Here is a 17,905-nt window from a genome sequence, read left to right on the forward strand (position 1 = left end):
AAGTCTTGGACCAAGATAACTTATATCTGAACAAAGAGCACTATCCTGATCAGAGAAACAGTTACAGACTTCTTCAAAAAGCCAACAAACAGGTGAGCTTATTGTTTATCTCCAGAGAGGATCAATTTTAATTTATTATATATACACACACAGTGTTTCTGTATTGCTAACCAGTTCATCAAGGACAGAAGTCAGACTACGCCATTCACCTCTAATACTCAGAGTTAAAATGATCCTCTATGAAATCAAAGCCTCTGAGAATTGAGAAAAGAGAATGAATAGACAATGTACCAGAGATCACTGCTCAGAAATTCCCTACCTCAATTCCTTTAACACACCATCCAGCCCTGGTACTACTTATTTAATTAATTCAGCCTAAAAATTATTTATTTTTCAGTAGGAGACAATTGCTCTGCAATAATTATACTGGACCAGCAACTTCCAAAATGACATCCTCAGTAGTGAATACTAACACAGATAACCCATCCAAATCTTCTATTATGTTCTTACTGCCTTTGTTCTTTCTGGGTCTTACTCATTCTGTGCCTTGATCACATATCTGTCACAAAGTCTCCCTAGTGAATCTCCTTCAATAGCCAGTAACTCATTTCCTCAGTAACATCTTTAATTCCTCCAGGTCCAAATAATTTAAAAAATAAACCATTCAGTTTGCCTTCAAATGAGAACACAGAACATCACTTGCATCTTGAGAAGACATTCAAACCTGTACGAGGTGGATATAAAATATGACCATTCTTACTGATTACTATAAAGGGAACAAGGCATTAAAGAATCAAATCTATCAATTTTAGACTGTACCAATGAAATTTTTCTATTTGATATCACTTCGCACTGAAATGCCAATGTAATCACTGAAAAAAAAGAATAATAATAAACCTCAAATAATTATCCTGCAGAAAGGGAGCTGTTTAATATACTAATTGCACACATAAATGCCTACAGAAAATCACCATTTTGGTAACCAAATCCAATGGTTTAATTCCAGTGTGATAAATCAGAGCTAATGGAAATATTTGCTGAGATACAATTTAGAAATGTATAATGTCACTGGTAATGGGAGGATCAGTTGAAATACTGATTTTTTTGCCAACAGAACATTGTATAACTCAGCTGTTACATCTATGAACAAGGGACAATTAAATCCTCAAAGGCAAGAGAGAAATAATAATTAATGAGTTTGATCTTTCACACTGAGCAGAGTTCACAACACCTTTTAAAATAGTCATGTCCAATATTCAAAAAATATCATGAGACACAGAGGAGATCTTGAGAAAATCACACTTGGACAAAAGAAAAAAGCCACCAAGATATATTCCTTGAACAAGACCACATGTGTTTTCTGTTCATAGAGGATGGAGTTTGCTCTCATTTTATGGTAAATTCCTTTATATCGATTAAGCTGAGGGAGACCCCAACCAGAAAGCTTTAAATGCACAAGTTGTGGCTTGTGGCTACAAGACACAGTTGTTGAGTTTAACAATAAAGAGATGAAGATACTTTTTGGGAAGGTCCCTTTCATTTTCTCTTTGTTTCAAGTAGGTTTTCTTTCTTTATACTCTTATCTACTTTTTCCACACTGTTGAGGTCACCTTCTACACTAATAAAGTACCTGGCCTAGTAGCAAAGAGTGCCCTTAATGTCTGCAGAGCTAACTACTGACTCTTTATTCAGATTCGGAGAGGTTTATAAAAGAGGAAAAGAAACCCCACAGAGAAGGTACAGAGACCTTCTAGAGATCAGGCAGCAGGAAGTCAAAGGAGATGCAGATCATAACACAGATTGCTTCTACTTCCCATCCCAAGTGCTTCATTGCTTTATTCATCCCAGAAGCATAAAATAATGTAACATTGTGTCAATTTATCTGAGACATCTGGAAGCTTTCAAACAAGAACAAAGACAGAAACTTTGATAACAACCTCAGAAGAGAGTGATTTCTATATAGACAGATTTTTACATACATATTTTCTCTAATAACATATATTTTGTTCTAAATTTTGCTGTTAGAAAAGGCAAACTAAATGTTAGGATATAGCACGCTTGCTGTAGTTTTATTATACACTGCTACAAGTTAAATTGAATCACAGCTTACAGATACTTCCTAAAGATTTATGTAACATTACCTGTGAATAATCACAAACTCTTGTAACACATATTCTTTTCTTTCCTAGACACGTTTCCCATATTAATGTATTATTCAAACAAGCAGGCTTGTTTGACTATAGGACAGGTAGGCAAAGGGTAACATGATGTAATTCTGGGCATGGCTGTAGCTCCAATGTTCAGACACAAATATCAAGCAGAAAACCAGTATCACTATTGCTATATAGGATATCTGAACCAGAACACATTGTCTTCGCTAGCATGACAGACCACTGATTAAAATGAAAGACTTCCATTAACAGCAATGACTTACACAACATTTAGGTGCTCTCACACATGCAACAGACCCACCTGTACTTTCCTCAGTTGCTAAAGGTTGGCTCATAGAATACATTTGTCTGCATGTACTGCAGATAAACACTTGGTTACACCCAGGAAGCACACACAGCATCACATGGTGGAAGCACATTTCTTATTCTTACAGGACCTGTATGTCCCTACAGGTCAGCTAGGTACCATTTGCATACAGTTGAGCTACATTCTACCAAATTCCTCCCTATACCCAAGGGTAACAGGATTAGCACGCAACATCCTGAAACTATAGAAAACTTGTGTCTCCACAATGCAAACAGGCAAAATAAGATGCCAGCATCAGAGCCCTGATTGCATTAATTGCTCATAATGGTTCTAATCAGGCTCACCTGTGGATTTAACCGCCCACAGTCTTTTATGCAGAGAATGAGTAAGCACACTAGGGAAGGCTTTGTTGCAAGTTTTACAGTGAGTATAGAATAGGCCTGAGGAAGTTAAATCTTAATAATTGTTGGCTCACTTGCTACGTGCTGAAGTGTGGAACCACTAAGTACCACCTTATTCTCAGATTCTCTTAATATTTTCTCAGTATTCCTTTTTTTCCTCTTGGTTTCTTGCTTCCTGCACTCCAAGAACCCCTTCTTTCACCAGGGAAGTAATAGGGAGCCTGCTGCCTTACGTTGTTTTGACTTAATTGAGGTACTTGTTTTGCTCACCCGTGCCAGGTTTTTTATTCAGCTATATCAAATACAATCACTACAAAACGGACCGTGTAGCTTCCTAATGCTGTGTATAGGATCAGGTTGGTAGGCTTTGTTTAGAAAACTATTAGCTAGTAAGATCTACTGTTGCCTTGGGGAAGAGCACTGCTGTTGTTTTCTGTCTATCTTTCAATAATAGATCATATCAAACTCCAAAGTGAATACAAGGTTAGATTAGCTGCTTGGTATGAGCATCCTAAATAATAAGACTAATATACACTGCAAAGAATCTAAGTGCAGTAGATGCTATTGTTTCAACTACTTTGTTTCTCTGTGGGCAGAGCCTGCTTCACAAAGGCTGCACATCACAGCAGATCTTTCAAAAACTTCCTCATTTTACACAGTAAGAGGCCCAAGGCTTTGATCATGGGAAACCCTGTAGAACATTCAAATCCCCAGCCTCTCATTAAGCGACAGGGAGAGCCTCCAGCCAGGAGCGCAGCATAATGCTGGGTGAAAAGTGAGACTCTGACCTGCACAGTCACATTGCAGGATGTTTGTGGGTGCAAACAAGTGTCCTTCAGCACATGCTACATGTCTTTTGTCTTGGGGATAATCCCAAAATGAACCAACAAATGCTAGCGAAGATATACTAGATGACTTTTAAAGTCCCTTTCAACCCAAGCCAAAGATCTGGTGGAATTGTTGCCAAAACCATACCCGCTTCCTAGATTTTATGTATTTATTGCATGTGTGTGTAACCACTTTACGACAATTCTGAGCCAGCAGCGTATGCTTGCAGCATAGAAGACTAAATGCATCCTGGACCATGTCACAAGAGGGGTGGCTGCAGGGCAAGGGAGGGCATTGTCCCCGCTCTGCTTCAACCTTTTGAGACCCCTATCTGGAATGCTGCATCCAGGCCTGGGACCCCCAGTACAAGAGAGGTGTGAAGCTGCTGGAGTGGGTCTAGGGGAGGCCACCAGAACACACAGATGGCTGGAAGAACACACAGTTGGCTATGAAGGTGGGCTGGAAGGGCAGGGTTTGTTCAGCACGGAGAAGAAAAAGCACCAAGGAAATCTCACAGGGACCTTCCAATACTAGAGGGAAGCTTCAAGCAGGAGACAGAGACCCAACTTTTACTCAGACAGCAACAGAACAAAGGGGAACAAACAGCTCTGAACTAAAATAGCAGACATTTAGGTCAGATATTAGGAAGAAACTACCTACATGGGGTGTGCTGAGGCCCTGGCACAGCTGCCCAGAAGGATCTGCGTGTGCCCCATCCCTGGTGGGGCTCAGGGCCAGGTAGTAGGATGGGGTTTCAGCAGCCTGAGATGGTGGGTGGCAACAAGCCCACGGCAAGGAGGGGTTTGGAACTGGATGATCTCCGGGGTCCCTTCCAATGCAAACCGTTCTAGGATTCTACGGCACGTGAAGAAGGCGGTTAAGGACGCCGATAAGGGGCCCTGCGGCTTACTGTAACCTATACCTATCCCTCCTTTTCCTTACCGGGTTACTGTTACCACAGCCCAGCTCGCTCTCAGCCGGACCCACTGCCGCCAGGTGTCACCCTCCGGCCGCGCTGGGAGCCGCAGCGCAGACATCCCGTCTCGCCACTCGAGCAGCGTGGGCGTCTTCTGACAAAAATACATCGGTATCCTCAGCAATGAGAGCTCAGCAACCACAGCTCCCTCACTTGCTTTACTGCTATGGCTCTTAGAGAGCGCTGTAAAGACACGAGCCGCCCGTAATGAAGCGAGGAACCGCTTCGTGCCGCCCGCACGGCGAGGGCTGCCTGAGGGGCGGCCGTTAGGGCCATTGGGGCGGTTCGTGGCGTCCCAGCGCCGCGCTCTCCCCGCATCCCGTTGCCCAGCTGCGCTCCCCCGCCGGGCGGCACTTTGCAGACGCTCCCTGCTTCTGTCTCAGCCTCTCGCAATCGCTTCCTGCCCGCCGGTCGCTCCTCCCCGCCCCTCTCCTCGCTCTGCTGCCGTGCAGATCCGTGCTCTGGGCCGGCACTTTGCAGACGCTCCCTACGCTCGCCCGCCTTCGGGTGGCCCGGCCCCCGCGGCGGCCGCCCCTCGGCGCGGCACAGCCCAGCCCAGCCCGCGCCGGCCTCCGCCTCGGGACCATGGGCGATGCGCTGCTCCCGGCTCGGGGGGCTGCGCACGGGCGGCGTCGGAGGAGGTGAGTGGGAGCGGGCGGCGTTCGGATCGGGGTCGCGCGACCGCCGTCCCCCCAGGCCTCGGCCGTCACGCGGCCGCTCCCTCGGCCATTTCGCCGTAGCCGTGCGGGGCGGTGGCCGCCTCTCGGCGCCGTATCGCCCCTCGCAGTCCGCGGGGCGGCCCGGCCCGGCCGGGAGAGCGGCGAGAGGCGCGGCCGGGGCTCGGCCTTGCGGCCCGGCCGCCCCCGTCACCTTGCGTAACGACCTTCCCCAGCACCGCCGGGGCCGAAGTGTCGGTGGGGCGCGGCGGGCGGTGCGGTGAGAGGCTGCCAGAATACCCCCGCTGCCGGAGCGGTGCTGTAAGCTTCTAGGAGAATAGGAGAAAGAGGTTTCCTGAGAGCTGTCACTTTATTGCCGTGCCGCGGCTCGCAGCGTTCGGCCAAAGGTTTGCGGAGAGGGTGGATGTAACGATGCTCTGCTTCCAGGTTCGCGCATCGGCGCTGTGCGCTGGGATCGGCCCGGTGGGCCCGGGGCGTTCAATGCACTGAGCCGCACAAGCGGCAGCTTCGGGAGCCCACGCTGAGTCTCCACTGAGTTCTATCATCTCCCCAAGGCGAACTTACTTTTTCCTATGTGCAGGGGAAGATAAATGTCCCCATTTTCAGGACCGAGTCTTTCTTAAATGTTAATGTAGGGAGTGTAGGTTTCATATTTTCCAGATGTAGTGTAATGTGGATCTCACCTTCTGAAGGCAGATTTCTCCTTTCTGGCTCTGAGATTAGTAAACTTGAGAGAATCCATTCGTGTTAGGTCTTGATACGCTGATCTCTCTCAATAGCCATAGCAGGAATAGAATGCTCTTCAAGTGAAGGCTCGCTATTGAGATTCATGTTACTTGAATTTACACTCCTGTGTGCCTGACAAGCTCTGTTGCTTCTCCCCATGAAATACTATGGTAGCCTTTTCAGCAGTGTGACTCATATCCCTAAGCACAGGAGTGAATTTTGACTTAGTGCAGTGTAAGTGCTTTATCTCAGCAAACAGCCTCGTGTAGAAAATGCAGGGAAGGTGGAGGGAGTGTCACTTACTGTATCTACTAATGTTTGTCCTCAGCAGGACGGCATTTGAGGTTGTTTGCCTGTTGGAGTTATGTCTTCGCTCCCAATTCCATCAGATAATCTCAGTTCTTTCTAAATAGTTTTACCATTTCATGAAGGGCTGAAAACCATTTTTGAAAGGAGGAACTAGTTGGTTCTTGTTGTTTATTATTGAAACTGTATTGCCTGGGGACACTGAGCCCAATTTCGTCTTAATGGTTGATGTACCTTTTTCTTTCTTCCTCTCTGTGTAATGACTGTTCTTTGTGAGAAACTCTGCTTTCCACAAGACCCACGCTTCACACAGTTACTGGTGTCTGTGTTAAACCTAAGGGTGGGGAAAAATCCTTCATGGGTTGTTGGTTATTTTTGGTGTTTCATTACATAGAAGATAACTTGTCACACTGCTTCCTAGTCTGTACCTGTCTGAGAGAATATAGGGAGTAATTTAAAGTGAAGCAGCGCGTTTAATGAAAACTATGTTTCGTCCTCTTTTTAAGGTGCATGGATTGTTTTCTCTTTCTGTTAGACAGAAGTGAATTTATTTTGTATGAGTGAGTAAGGATTAAATAATATATGCTTCCCTTTCCTGAGTTAATCCATTGTGCTGACTAGGAAGAAGCCAGCTTGTACAGCCCGGACTGGAAAGATGCTGAAAGACAAAGTGGCTGAATAGTGAATATAAGAAGATCAGGTTGTTTAAAGTCCAGAAACTAGACGGCCTGAAAGATGGGAAGCAGCCAGCAACCCGGAGTGCAGATCTCTAAAATCCTTAATCTGCTTCATGAGGTAGAGTCTGGCAAAATATTGAAGTGTTCTGGATTCCTAAAATGATTTAGAATAAAGACAGCTGTTGTCAGTCCTAAGTCGTCTTCTTCCAACCAAAATCCCTTGATTTAAATAACAGCAGCAACAAAAGCAACTGACAACTAAAAAGCTTTCTACCATCAACTTCTGTACTTGAGTCAATGTGTAGCATCTTAGTAGCCCCACTGATTTCAATCTTACTTATAACCTTGCAGTGTTGTTGTTTCTGACATTGTATTTTGCTGTCATCAGACAGTTTTGCTGCCCTGTAAGATAGCTCAATATGCAGTTTTCCTCCTTGTGTTGGCTTTCACATTATAGTAAAACTTCAGGTGTTAGTGCCCTGCATTAACAACTTGGTTATAGCTGCATGGTTGGCATTTTGGAGACTTTTGTAAATGCAGTGTTTGTATTTGGAGCAGGTGGAATTGAGAAGGGAAGAACTAGTTCCGTGTTATTGACAGGAGAGTTAAGTGGTAATGGAGTTACAGCATTGCTTTCATGGTGTGATTTAATGTGTACTTAGATGGTGGGGGAAAACAATATCCAGGTTCTGATATGGCTTATTTCTTCATAAGGTTCCTTTATGATATGTTATTCCCAAAGTGCCAGCAGAACTCACTTGCTTGTCCTGATTTGGAAGCTCAGCAAAACTGCTGCAGCCACTTGGCAGTGAACATCAGGAGCATCTGCTGAAGATGAGTGTGCTGCACTGTGCTAATGGGCTGGGGAATCTGATGAAGAACTTGAAGAAATCAAGCAGTTTTCCTATTCTTATGTCTTGAGTTTAAGAGACTGAAGTGATATAATGCCATCCTTTAATTTTCTCTACTTTTGTTCTTCCTTTGGATTTTTATTTTTTTTTCAGTTTGTAACAGTTACTGTAATCCACAGCCATGAAAAGAAGGTAAGCAGGTTTTTATGCAAACCAGCATTAGTTCCGTGAATGGATTTGGATATTGAGATAGACATTGTCATTGAACAGTGTTTGGGGACTGCAGTTATGGAGGACTGGTGGCCCAAGTGCTGATACAGCCCCTCAGATAAGAGACATTTGCTTTCCATGACAACACAAACTTTCATCAGGGTGGGAAGCCTCACCCTTCTGTCCCAGACAGAACAGCTCAGCTGTACCTTGAGAAAAATTCACAAGGTTTTGTTTCTGCCTTGCACAAAGTTGTCACGTTGGTTTTAATCAGGTGAAGCCTTCAAGCCCGAGGTCTGTGTTCATGCAGTCAAGCCAAGATATCGCTCCTTCCAGGAACTTCTGTTAAAATCATGGCATTTGCCTGTGTTTGCAGCAGCTTGTGTACTAGGGAGATACAAAGCAAAGAACAGAGAAAAGAAAATTAGTTTGAAGGATAGGGATTCTCTTGTTGAATGCTCTAAGTAGCAAAGTCCTTTTCATGAGAAAGATTGTAAGTCAATGATGTGATTCATTTGATTTATTATTCATGGTTTGTATGAGCTAAGAATCCTGTGATCCTTGCCCTTCTTTGAGTCTCACAAGGTCCTGTTATTCCTATTAGCTAAGCACATTTCTTCATACATCCCACAGGCATTCTGAAATGTGTAACCTTGACTATTAGTCCAACTAACTGATATTTGCTTTACTGCTTTTTATTTCACGATAAAAGATGATATATTTGATAGTAATCAACCACTTCATTTGACCTCATCCTATGTACAAAGGAGTTTTCATAGGTAAGAAATAGCAGGCAGGTGGTTTTATGGTGACTTATTTTTCTTTAAATAAGAAAGGAGTTCCATACTGATAAAAAAAATGATTTCACTTTTACCAGCTGTTGTTCTTGTATCATGTCATTTGTTACCTTCTTCGTGTACATTTTTATGCTGTGTGATGTATTCCTTTTTGCTATATTTCCTTAGAGTAGCTTTATAACTAAACCTTCGTTCTTAAGCCTTGTTAAATGTAGGAAATGAAGCTTATTGCTGTTTCCTGTCTGTTACCTGTTAAGGCTGCATTTCCTTGTTTCCCTAAGAATCAGACCAATCACACGAGTGCTGTGACTGGTGCGTTAGTATTTTATGTAACCTGTTTTGAGGTTCACTCTGAGCATTTTCAGATGGCTTCTAATCAAGTTGTCATTAAAAGTAAAAGCTGCAATGACTTTTCATTCCTGCCATATTCTTTGTCCTTGGGGTTTATTGAATGTGTGATGTCTCAAGAAACTGAACCTTGACACACTGGTGCATTGTGTGATAGCCCTCTTGTCTGTGGTGTGTGTGGCTGGAGTGGAGTAACACTCTTACAGAAGATCTTTGGTAGTGCAGAGCTATATGCATAGATTTCACTGAGGTAGCCAAGGGGTAGCAATTCTCTTGGGTTTTAAAATACCATCTCTTATCTCTCTTTCTCCTTATCACCTCCCTTCTCTATCCACATTTGTTCCTTTGCTGCAGAGAGCTGTTCTTTTCTTCTTCCCTGCTCACAGGTCTGTCTGATAGAATGGAAATCCCAATCTCCAGTTGTTGCTTCAGTGCAGTTTTTGAAAGCTGCCCTTGAACTCTATCTTGATGGGGCCTGTTCAAGTGCTGTGCATGCATTGATTTGATTTTTCATGTAGACAAAGAATAGTAATATTACTAGATTTAAGGTACCGTTAAGAAAGTTTTGTGCTGTACCATTTGCTCTCTGCATCAGACTTAATATTCCTTCCTTTTTTTTTTTTCCCCTCTCTTAGAAATTAAAAAAAGGAATAAATTTGAGGAGTGTTTTTTGGTAATTATCTGGGTTTTACATCGTTTATTTGTTGTAATCCAAAGCATTGTAACCGCATTCAGTGCTGAAAGCTGAATGAAGCTGTTTGCATGACCCAGCTGTAGAATGAATGTGACATGCTGTTCCAGTGCCCTGTTTTTGAAGACTACATCCGTGTAAGAAAAATGCTTGTAGGATAATGCCTTGAAAATGGTTCCCCAAGTAACAGGAGCTGTCAGGTAGTTTTCTTTTCCTGAAGTTGGTTTGAATTGCTCTGTTCTACCTGGATACTGTTAAAGCTGGCTGGTTTGAATAATTAAAATAGCAATAAATATGGAAAATGTAGAAGCTGCTTAAGTAAACATCAGCGTCCACGCCTTCATCTATGTAGACTGACAGTTTTCTTTGTCTTATTTTTGGTATGAATTGTACGTTAAAATGGACACCACTGCTTCTTTTCCTAAAAAGATCAGGGTTTTATCTTTCTGTGTCTGATATGTTTGTGTTTCCTGATCATGGAATTTGAGCCACCTGGCAAGGAACCTTCTGTGTGAGAGGGGAAAAAGAAACAAAGCAGATATGTATATCATGCCTGGGAAAATTCTGAGCTATTCTTACACTGACATTTTCATTCCTCCTTTGCAAATACCTGTGATTAAGGAGCTTCACAACGCTGTTTTCTTTGCATACTAATATCTCATGTGTGGATACGAGCTTTCCTATCTGCTTAGCACACCTTAAAAACAAAATCAACCCAAGAAACAGCTCCAAAATGCTCAGCATCTCTCCTTTTGGAACACTGACAATTGTTACAGGAATGTATTTCACTAATGGTAGTTATACAGGGGATTCAGAAGTTGTTCTGGCAGGAGGAGGAGGGGCTGTTAGACAAGGGGGCTATTCTGTAGGTAGCAATGAGATATTGAAAAACCAAGCAGTTCAACAGTCTGAGTGAGGTACCAATTCATTGCTCAGGCAGTGAGCATCATAGAGGGATAACTTCAAGTACTGAGGGGAGCAGAAGAGTACTTTCAGTCTCTGTGTGTTGGTAGAACTTCAGGTGCAAAACATTTAAAATATATATCTCTATTTGTGGGGAGTGAAGAAAAGGTTCTAGCAAGTTCAGGAAAGAAACTGAAAAAATATTCAGAGAACTCAAATGGCTTTGAGAGGTTTTTGAAGATCTCAGCTGTTGTCTGAAAGTTTGGTGTTTCTAAGTTCTGAAATTGAGTGTGAACTTTAAACAGACACGAGGCAAAATCAGAGAGAAAACTGTTTTCTTTCCTCTTGGGTTTGATGAATAATTGTCATTCCTGCGCTTTGATGAGAATTTGTCAGTGAAATCAGTATTTGTGTTTCCTGATCTGACCGAACAGGAAAAGGATGTGGAATACTCTGTGTAGGCAAAAGATTAAAAAAGAAATAATAAATTCTCAGGCTTCAGGATCAGTTGTACTGGATATCTGACCAGGCTATTAGAGCTGTGTTATTTCAGTCAGTTCTTCGGCACTATTGATTCTCAAACTACATGGTAGAATGTAGCATTCTGTTTATGCTGTAGAACTCTCCATGTTATGCAACTACTTTTCTTTTCCTGGAATGGAAAGAAAGCATGCAAAGGGAGTATCCTGCAAATGCTTCCAGAGTATTTTTCTGCTCACCCTTACAGCTGTTTTACTGTATATAAAATCAACCATTTCTGAATGCTTTAGAGGCCTGCGATCAAGTTAGATGAGTGTTATCGTTATACTTGAAAGTAAGAGACTTTTGTTTCTGATGGCCATTTTGTTAGATGCTGAGTTCACTTTCAAAACAGTTCTAGAAATAATCTTTGCTCTGAAATTCTGACTTCTCTTGAAAGACAAATATAATCTGTATGCACCTAGCAAATACTAATCTGTAGTTCTTGCTGGAATACTCTTCCAATTTTATTTTATTTTTTTCAGTTTTGGAAGTCATGTTAAATAAACTGGATAGTAAAACAAGAATTTCAGTGTTCTCTTTAATGATATAAATTAAATAGGGAGCAAGGAAGAGTTTCAGACTAGAAGATCATTAAGGTTTTGGCTTCTGCCAGCTTCCAGTGAGACTTGCTGCTGTGATGAAGTTCCATGGCAATAGGACTTGCCTGGTATTGCTCCAGTAGTTCATCTTGCTGGCTGCTGAACAGCCCGTGGAGGAGCAGGTTACAGCACTGTTGGTAGTGTGTTCTGGCCTGTACTGAAAAGAAGGGGCTTTTTTTAAAGATGTAAGGAGACTTTCTGCACAGTGGGTGCAGTTCTGTGCTGATGTAAGAGGGATGCTGAAGTTCACTTAAGCTCTACTTGAGTTGATGCAGTTTAAACTTCTATCTTTATATGCTGAAACCAGTACAATGAGGCCCAAGTGTGCTCTTAAACTTCCCTCTGAGAGCTTTAGTGACTGATAAAAAAGTATCTGCGTGTAACAGATTTCAATTCTGTTCAGCTTGTGTTGAAGTCCTCGTACCTTTATTCACTTCCCAACGTAGTAGTTTCCTCATGTCCTGGTTACACGTCTTGCATGCTGTAATGTTACAGAAGAATGCCAATATTAAGCTACTTAAAATGGTCTGAGGGCACTTCCTTACATACTGAGATACTGGCATGCGTGTGACCACAGAGAAAGCGAAGAAAGCAGCAAGCTGAATCAGATAAAAGGTAGCCTCTTTAGAAGACTGCACTTGAAAAAACAAACTGTAATTTCAATATGTGAGGAAAATCTGTTTATGTTAATTTTGTATTTCTTAGATCTGAAAAGGTGGGTTAGGTGACCATCGAAATAATCTAATTTCTCATAAACTAGGTTTAAAAAATATTAACAAGTCTTAATCTTTCACATGCCCATTTCAAGAACAAGGTTTTTTGCATCCCATATATTTGGGCAACTGTCATTTACTCTCACTATTTTTGCACAGAGGGGAGAAAATCTGATAAAAAGGCTGGAAGACATGTCCTGTAAGGATGGGCTGAATGTCCTAAGTTTGTCTAGTTTGGAGAACAGGAGCTCAGACACTGGAGCAGGCTTCCTATGAAGGTATTGATGCCCCATGCCTGTCAGTGGTCAAGAGGCATTGCCCTCAAATGCATTTTAACTTCTGATTAGCCCTGAAGTTGGACTCAATGGTCTTTTTGCACCGAGTCCAGCTGAATTATTGCACCACTGGTTCTCTGTTCTGCTAGAACTGCTTTGGCTTCCCTTCAGACTGTTGTTCCAATCTTATGAGTTGATATGGCAAACTTGAGTTGTCTGTTGAATATATCATACTTGAATTCTGCTGTGCAACCGATAAGTAGGTACTAGATGAGTTGTTCAGAATACTCTGTAATCCAGAGGTCTTCAAATGACATTTTACAATTTCTTGTACCTTATGCTTAGGAAATATTTTGTTTGATGCTTTGATCAGAGGAAAATTACCCTGGAGTTCACTGGTGCTTTTACATGAGAATGTCATTTCTTTTCCTGGTCTCCCCAAAGGCTATAGTTAAATGTGACCTGTGTCACCATACCTGTCTCTCTCCAGTAACTGTCAGAGCATTTCTATGGCAGTGCAGTGAACAGCTGGGAATCTGATGTGGCCATGAATGGCCCCTTCATGTTTGGTTGTTCACATCCCACAATGGAAGTGTTCCCGAGGTCATTTCACCTTTTCCCTGTGTAGACTGGGGAAGGAGCTTAGAAGGGGGTAAAGCTGCTTCTCAATGACAGTGCTGGCTTTGCTGGAGCATCAGCCTCATTAAAAGATTGTGTTCTTAGTACTTAAAATGCTGGGTAGAGGGATAATGCTCTGTCCAGTGGGCCAAGTGTTCCCAGTTTTATCTAACAGACTAATGGTCCTTTTCAAAAAACAAAAACCCCTCCCTTTTCTAAGTACTATCAATATGCATGTTTGTGCTTATTCCAATTAGGAGAAAAATATCATTCTCCATACATGAATTTCTGATATACAGCTCAGATTTTACGCTGCTGATTTTGGATGTGTTATGAAAAGAGCTTTTTAATGAAGGTAAACTCTTGCTCTTTCACAAGCTGTAGTGTATTTTTAAATATGCCACTCACCTTGTTAAATAACTAAAAATTGACATTTTATTAGAGAGGCTGCTGACGTTTGGCAGAGGTCACTCGAACCATAAAAATGCTCAGGATTTCTCCCTTGCCTCTGTTGTGGGAATTGGGACCAGCTTAATTGACTGATTTGCAGTTGCTTGGGATAAAGATGTGTCATGTTGACAAAAATAGAGGTGAAAGCCCTTTTTGTCATTTATTTTGTACTGACCGGCTCTCTCATTGTTGGACTTGACAAATGGAACAAGAAATTATTCAAATGTTATTATTTGAAATGATTAAAAAATGTGTTTTTTTGTTTTTCAGTGTGTTCTCATTTGGACTGTGTGTGGCTGAACACACAATGACAGTCCAGTTATTGTGACTTTGTTTCCTTCTTTGATGTTTTAAAGGATTTTCTTTTTTTACAAAGCACACCATTGTTTGAGGTGTAAAACTGATCTGAAAAAATATAAACGAAGAAGCAGCATTAGAAATTCTCCAGAATAACTCTAGAGATGTAGGAGTTTTGGTCATACCCTCCTTTTCATCTTGGGTTGTATCTGTCTCCTTTCTCCCCTGTTTTATCTAATGCAAAGCATGTTTGTTGGTTTTGGTGGGTTTTTTTGGTCACTGCTCCTTAGTTATTGCTATTCCCACCATCTTCTCTGTGCTACACCCTAGAAAGACTGAAGGGCGAATCCTGTTGTGCTCTTTTTGTTTGGCCTTTAGAAGATATGCAGGCAATATAAGCGTTTCTGTTTTCAGCCTGGCTGCCTCACCACTGGAAACAGCCTTCTGCTAGACTAAGGGTTTGAGTGAATAAAATATCTTATTCAACAGATGCGTCAGCATTGAGAAATAGCTGAATTTGAAGTCAGTTGTCTGAGACTTTACTTTCCTAGGAAGCATTTTGGGTATCTTTGCAGTACTCTGGAATAGGCAAAATCTCTTTCCTTTCTCAGTAGAGACTTGAGTGGTTTTTGCCTTTCTTCCCCAAGTGTTTCATCTTCTAGGATGACTTTGCTTTTTATTCCCCCCACACACATACGCTCTACTTTTAAGCTCTACTTTGTGTGTTTCTTCGCATCTCCCAAAATGTTATCCTGAAATTCTCTCATTTATATAAGCTGCTTCCTTTTTAAGTTATATAGAAGATGTTTACTGCATTCATTTAGCTTTAGACTTGGACTAAGACAGAGCTCCTCATCCTTACCCATCCAGCCAACAGATCTGGGCGGATTTACTTTCTGTAAAATTAAGCAGAAGCTAATGAAATTTTAGAGGTATTCTTATAGCTCGGCTGAATCTGAACAGACTGGAACCTTTCTATTAGTTTGCCTACCAGCTAATTATCAAATCAGCTGATTTCAAGCAAGAATCACACATCTTTCAAGGCGTGTGGATCATACATCTGTTTCTTCTGTTTGGTGAAAGAGTTCTTTGTCAAGAGCTCTTCATGCAGTTTCTCTTCCTTTTCTTTCTTCTGAGGTGCCTTTCAACTGACCTTAAGCAACTGTCGGAAATGATTGAGCCATTTTTACTGGACATCCAACTCTGCCAGTGTTACACAAGGTTTGAATCTTCAGAAAATCTGGCTTTGTTGAGTGCCTCTTTGCAGTGATTCTCTCTCTTTTGGTCTCTAAAACGTACAGATTTTAGGTGCCTAATACAAAACTGAGTGTCATAGCAGCTGGGTGCTTACAGCAGCGTTGATTTTTCATTTATTTATTTATTTTTATTTCTTAAGCAAAGGGAAAACCTTGCAGTTCTTAAGAATCTTGTAGAATGATAAGGAGAGGATGTGGTGGTGGTTATGTTGTTAAGATAAAGTACTTCCTGCCACGAGATAAAACAAACTTTGAGTAGGGAGATCAGGAACAATGCGGTTAATGGGAGAAAGATTAGGGTTTGAATGTGTAACAATTAGTCAGATCAACAAGGTGGGAAAGTCATTACAACAGAGGTGTAGCAACAGAAGGATGCACGTTAGACAGGTGCTATGAAAAAAGGGAAGAAGATGCTCACCTGTGTCAGAAGGCTCCAGGTTTGCAGGGGAAAGCTTCACCAAGAAGGGATCTCCAGAAAGAGAGCCTACCCCAGTGGCAGTCAACCCTTAAGTGAGGTCTAAGAGAGGTACATCCAGGCTGCAGCCCTTCCAGTCACACATAATGAGTTGCCTTCACCTGTGTTCCCTGGACTGTCCGAGTCCTTTCCCCGGGTGCTCAATCAGTGGTTCAGGTCCTGACTCAGCACTTCCCATACACAATGAAACATTACCTAAGGAGAAAAAAAGCATAGTTAATTGACTGCCTTCAAATCCAGATGTTTTCTCAGGTTTGGGAAATAAATAAAGGCCACTTAAAAGTCATACACCAGAATAACTGTCACACTTGTTAGTATCAAATAATCAGGGATTTAAATAGCATTTACAAGAACACAGAAGTGATTTCCAAAGCACTCTTCAGACTTGAGCCTTAATGTGAGTCATGTGCTGGTCTAAGCTATAGGGTACTTTTATCAGAATTAAAACAGCAGCCTAAGTTGGAATAAGGCCTGGAAGCTCTTGAGTGATACTAAAGCTTAAGGTGGGATTTTCATATCCTCCTCAAATACAGAGGGTAATAGCATTGAATAAATATAGGCTTTCTTCAGTCAGGCTGTTAGTATGAACATTTCCTGTCTTTTTATACCATACCTAATGAACATGAGTGACTGATTCATGGCTGGTTGTGTTTTCCCCTGCTTTGATTAGAGGTGCTGTTATGATCTGCATGTACATGTCTCAAATGCAAGTTCATCTACCTTCTGCAGTGGAATGCAGGTGTAAGTCACTAGACTAAGATACAACATGGTGGTAGGATAGTCTGTGTTTGATATCAGTGGTTGTAGCTTACAAAGGAAATGAACTGCTCTGGGTGTTGAAATGTGCTGAGATAATGCCTTAAATAGTTTTCTGCAAGTTCTGTCAAGTCGTTGCTTTTAAGAAGATAAATCTATGTAGCCTAGTGATACAGAGTTAAACAGAATGAGGCTTTTTGTACCCACTTAGCTTTTAAAGATGCATTTGCCAGCACATTTCCTTAGTGAGAAAAAAGGAATGAGTATTTTCATAATAGTAGAAAATCTGTTATTCTGTGTCTCTGCATTTTTCTCTTCACTAGTTTGACTAACCAGTGAAGAAATCCACTTGGCTGTGGCAGTGTCATTATAGTGGCATTTCTTTTCCCCTCTGCCAGTGCTACGTTTGTGTTTCAAGACCATTTAAATTTAATTCCAAACTGTAGATTATTTTTTTGGCAGCCTTATACGTGCATTTACATTAACTGCTGGTTTGCATCTTTGATACCAGGTGTCTCTAAGAGCCCTTTATCTAATTACATCATGTGATATATGGCAAAGAATTGATGTCCTTCTAATGGAGGCTTCTCTTCACGCAAGCCTTCTATTGCTGTATCTGTCTTGAAATCTCCTAACTTTCCCTTGTGAGCTCAAAGTTTGTATTTTTTTCCACTGTGACCATATTTGATATTAACAGTATTGTCTGTTGAATTTCCTGTTTGGTTCTGGAAACTATTACATTAGGACTCTGTATAGTGGTTTACTGTAGGACATGTCATGTCACTAAAGTAGGACAGGTTGATGTTTCCAAGAATTTAGGATGCAGCTACAGTGTAAAGATACTATCTAGGCTGTAGCCAACTCTACCACTTGACATAACTGGAGGTATTTCTAAACCTCCCTTGTTGTTGTTGTGTCCTCAAGGTGGGCCAGTGTGAGGCCTTGATGCTTAAACTGACATTACTTATAGTGCTTTAGCAATGCTGATAACGCTAGAGGACTAAACTGATTAGTTAAAATCTTTTTGAAGGGACTGTGGAAGTCTGACTTAACAACAGTCCAGATCTTGTCCATA

The 17,905-nt window shown here is 41.7% G+C and overlaps 1 protein-coding gene across 1 annotated transcript in view; it reads left to right on the forward strand.

Moving 5' to 3' along the window:
* Window positions 1-5,142: 5,142 nt before the first annotated feature.
* MGAT5 (alpha-1,6-mannosylglycoprotein 6-beta-N-acetylglucosaminyltransferase) overlaps window positions 5,143-17,905 on the forward strand; it is a 109,519-nt gene continuing 96,756 nt past the window's right edge. Inside the window, exon 1 of the mRNA XM_015868886.2 lies at window positions 5,143-5,324. The gene's annotated coding sequence lies outside the window, so the exon portion shown is untranslated. The remainder of the gene's footprint in view (window positions 5,325-17,905) is intronic.

Source organism: Coturnix japonica, chromosome 7 (assembly GCF_001577835.2).
Source record: "Coturnix japonica isolate 7356 chromosome 7, Coturnix japonica 2.1, whole genome shotgun sequence".
In the NCBI taxonomy this organism is placed as follows: domain Eukaryota; kingdom Metazoa; phylum Chordata; class Aves; order Galliformes; family Phasianidae; genus Coturnix; species Coturnix japonica.